The sequence below is a fragment of the Ceratotherium simum genome, chromosome 8 (genome assembly GCF_057802395.1).
Source record: "Ceratotherium simum simum isolate JZ-2026a chromosome 8, ASM5780239v1, whole genome shotgun sequence".
NCBI classification, from domain to species: Eukaryota; Metazoa; Chordata; class Mammalia; order Perissodactyla; family Rhinocerotidae; genus Ceratotherium; species Ceratotherium simum.
The window spans coordinates 83,217,842-83,222,819 of record NC_141907.1 but is presented as its reverse complement, the minus strand read 5'-3'; positions in this window follow the sequence as shown (position 1 = coordinate 83,222,819).

Here is a 4,978-nt window from a genome sequence, read left to right as displayed (position 1 = left end):
ACGTACATGCATAGAAAGAGCCCGAAGGGGAGAGCATTCGGAGGACCATTCTTTTTCGTCTAGTGCACTAATTCACATTGTTACAAAAGGAAGTTGGGGTGGTGGAGCTTGAGAAGGAGTGTCACATGATGAGCCTCAATAGGGCTGCGTTAGGTGAAAGGCTGTCAGACTCCAGAGATGGAAGTGGAAACCGTGAGCAACCACGTGCTCTCTTGTCACACACATGAGAAGATTGAACAAACAGAACAAATGCTCAAGTGGCCGGTGGGTGAGACTGAAGGCAACCCATACACTGTATTTGTTTATAAACGCAGGTATAGGTCTATTTCCTTTGAGGAAGAGTAAACAACAAGCTAGTGAAATACAGCCTGTGCAGGACAGGAGATGAGACCGTGATAATGAAGACTCAGATGAAGAACGTAGGTCTGAAACTGACTGACCAGGAGAATGGAGGACATGCCTGGGAAAAAGCATGCCCTCTGACCACTACACCGCAGAGAAACTCATAGGAAGAGCGCAGGTCACGGGACAACGGTCGCATGTGCGAGCGAAGGTTTTGAAGATTTCAAGGGAACCAAATACAATACAGGCATTTAAGTTCTCTTTAGAAGCAGTAAAGAGTAGGGAAGAAAAAAGAGGGAGAAGACAAAACAAGGAATGAGAAAAAGTCTATAATAAATACTGAAGATGCATTTTTTTAATTAGAAAAGAAAAATCTGTACAATCAGTACTAACAAATTTTAAAATCTTGATGAAATAGACGACTTTATAGGGAAATATAAATAGCTCAGCCTTACTCAAGAATAAAAAACCTGCAAAGAATGGCATTTTCTTCTCTTCTGTGCACAGTCCTCTTGCATAACCAACTGGGGGCTAACATGGGTATGAATTGAGGGCAAGGAAGGAAGCCGTGGTCCTGTTCCCCACCCAGCAAACCAGAGTTCTCTGATGGAATTCCACTCCAAGCCAAGCTGACAATAAAGCGTGCAGTCTTGTCTGGTGCATAGCTTCCTGGAGAGCACTGGGAAGAAGAGTGCTGTGGTTTGAGGGTGGGCTTAGCTTCTCCTGGGACTCCTTGAACAATAATATCTAATAGCCCAATCCTGCTGTAAGTTATTAAGAACATTCTAGTGCACTCCTCCTCCCTCATTTGTTTTTTTGTGAGGAAGATCAGCCCTGAGCTAACATCCATGCCAATCTTCCTCTTTTTGCTGAGGAAGACCGGCCCTGGGCTAACATCTGTGCCCATCTTCCTCCACTTTATATGGGACACCGCCACAGCATGGCCTGACAAGCAGTGCCTCGGTGCGTGCCCAGGATCTGAACCCGGGCCGCCAGCAGCGGAGCACGCGCACTTAACCGCTTCGCCACAGGGCCACCCCCTCCCTCATTTGTAATTATCTTTCTGAATCCCCTCTTCTCTTCCCTCATTCTGATGTTGTGTTAGTTTGCTAGGGCTGCCATAACAAAATACTATGGACACGGTGGCATAAACAACAGAAATTTCTTTTCTCACAGCTCTGGAGCCTGGAAGTCCAAGATCAAAGCGCTGGCAGGGTTGACTTCCTCTGAGGCTGTTCTCCTTGGCCTGCAGATGGTCACCTTCCTGCTGCACCCTTTGTGCCTCTTTCTGTGTGTCCTAATCTCTTCCTATAAAGACAGCAGTAAACTTGGATTAGGGTCTACCTAACAGCCTCATTTTAACCATAATCACCTCTTTAAAGACCCTATCTCCAAATATAGTTACATTCTGAGGTACTAGGGGTTAGGGCTTCAACATCTGGATTCTGAGAGGACACAGTCTAGCCCCCAGCAGATGCTTTCAAACAATGTATATCATAGATGTATGGGCATGAGTTTCGGCTTCCCAGGTGCCTAGCCTATGACCCTTCACTGGAGTATCTACTCAGTTTACTCTGTTTTATATTTGCTCACATGTGACTATGAGCAAGTTGCCTCTTACCTCTATCAAATTTTCCCATTTATAAAATAAAGGGATTCAACTAGATAAAATTTATGGTGTCCTCAAGCCTTAACAGAATCAGGATGCTAAGTCATTGTGTATCAATTCAGTCAGATGTTACAGTGAGAGGGCGAGAGGCTGAAGGAAAAAGTACCAAAGCTCAAAGGAAAGAGATGGCCAATGTTCTAACCAATTTATTACACTTTTTCCTTTTCATATATGTACAAGGGTGATATAGGATAAAAATCTATGTCTAAATAAGACTAAACAAGATCTTCTAATAAATATAGAGTAAAAATGCTAAATGGTAAGAAAGCATCATGTCAAAGTTTAATTGGAAATTTTTTTCTTTCTGGGGTATACGAAACACTGACGTGTCTTATAATCAATCCGTCTTAGATTCACTTAAATGTGGTATTTAGTGAGGTCCTACTATGTGTCAGGCACTGTGGTAAGAACTGAGAACACAAAGTGAACATGGGCCCTGCCCCTTGGGAGTTTACATGATCTTAGCACATAGAGTGACTAAATATAGCAAGAAAAATAAAGTGGGAGGTGGTGCTATAAGGGGGGAAAATATATGCTCTTGGAGCATATCTCAGACCTCATCTGGGGTATCAGGAAGCCCTCCTTGAAGAAATGACACCTCAGCTAGGACAGAAGGATGAGAAGGGGTTAACCAAGAGTGAGGACAGAACGTTCCCCACAGAAAGGGGTACCATGTGCTTAAGCCTGACGGTGAGGAGAGCATAGCCGACTGGTGGAACTAAGAGAAGTCCAGCATCAACAAAAGAGAGAAAAGGTGAGGAGGAGGAGAGAAAGCTGAGGAGGTGGGCAGGGGCTGGATCGGCAGGAGCCCTGTGTCCTCCAGGTTACAAAGCTCTGGCAGGCGAGGTATTCACAGTGGCAGCTGGAGAGGAGTTGAGTTCAGCACCTACAGCTCTGCTCACAGGTGGTAGGAATTTCGTTCAGTCTTCTTTAGTAAACCATCTGTGAAGTTTCACAAGTGCCCCTCACATGCAAAGGTGCTTTGTGTTGCAAGAACTCTGCCTTAATTTAGCATTTTTAAAATCCTGCTGTCCAATTGATGCATAAAAATTACAACAATTAAGGAAGGTCCTAATATTTTAATACATTGGTCTATTTCAAGTCTACTGTCTTGTCAGTCAACCTACTATTCTTAACTTGTCTAGTGCCTGAACAAGATGTATCTCTATGAGAAGAAATGTCCTTAAAATGTAGTTGAAATTATTTTTTCAGCCAAGCAGATTAATCTTTGAATAGTATGTGTTCTCCTAAGACATTTAAAATATTATACACTTTATCCATATTATTCATTTACTTTTGTCTATATTTCAATGTTGATCTGATTGATATACTTGCATAGATTTCAGCTCCACATAAGAAGATAATATAATAACAAAAAAACCCCATAATAGCTTGGATGGTTAATTTTATGTAACAACTTGTCTGGGTCATGGGGTGCCTAGATATTTGGTTAAACATTGTCTTAGTCCATTCGGGCTGCTGTAAAAAAAATACCATAGACTGAGTGGCTTATAGACAACAGAAATTTCTTTCTCACAGTTCTGGAGTCTAGAAGATCACACCAGCAGATTCAGTGTCTGTTGAAGACCTGCTTCTTAGATGGCTGTCTTTTCTCTGTGTTCTCAAATGGTGGAAAGGGCAAGGGATCTCTCTGTGGTCTCTTTTATAAGGGCACTAATCTCATCCATGAGGGCTTTGCCTTCATGACCTAATCACATCCCAAAGGCCCCACCTCCTAATACCATCACCTTGGAGGTTAGGAATTCAACATATGAATTTTGGAGGGACATAAACATTCAATCCATTACAAACATTATTTCTGAGTGTGTCTGTGAAGGTTTTTCTGGATGAGATTAATATTTGAATTGGTAGACTGAGTAAAGTAGATCACTCTCCCCAGTGTGGGTGGTGTTCACTGAAGCCTGAATAGAACAAAAGGCTAAGAAAGAAAGAATGCTTTCTGCTTGACTGTCTTTGAGTGGGGACATAGATCTACTTTTGGACTTGGATGTGGTTGGAACTTACACCATTGGGTCTCCTGGGTTTCCAGCTTGCTGACTGCAGATCTTGGACTGACTTCTCAGCCTCCGTGGTTGCATAGGGCAACTCCTTATAGTAAATATATACATACATATATATGTACATATATGTATCTTATTTGTTCTGTTTCTCTAGAGAACCCAGACTAGTTCAATAGCTAAGAAAAACAGAGCCCTTACTAAGTCCCAGGTGCCATATTAAGGTGTCTATATTAAGTCCAATTAGCCTTGTAAGCATCTATACTGTGAGTACTATTATTATCTCCATTATGCAGATAAATAGAAAATGAAGCTTAGAAAGATCAGGTAAATTTCCTAAGGTCAGCTAATTTATTCAAATTCTTAAAAGCAATGTGGAATGTTTGTTTATTTTATAAACACTAATGTAGTAAATATGCCAAGCATTGCTCTAAACGTTATCCCAACACTGCTCATTTAATCCTCCTAACAACCAAGTGGAGAAGACACAGAGAGGTTGAGTAACTTACTATGCAAGGAGCAGAACTGGGATCCAAATCCAGGTAATCTGGCTCCAGGCTTCTGAGCCTAACTCCTATGTCTCAGTCATTACAGACTAGCCTAGCCAACAAATTCAATGCTATGAATTCTCAGCTTTATGAACTTGGTAGAATCATTTAATCAGAATTAAACTCTGAGACTAAATTTTCTAATCTATAAAACGGCAGCTACAGAGGATGTTGTGAAAATCAAAGGAGATGATATACATTTCATTATTATTTTAGTGGTCATTGTGATCATCTTCAGTCCACCACTTCATAACTATTATAATTGCTAATGATTTATATTACTTATACGCTATGTTGTCACTAATTTGATGATTAACCCTCACAACTATGGATGCTTCATTAAAAGTATTGCACATTGTCACCATTTTTAAGAGGCTCTGTGTAAATGAAGCTTTATCATC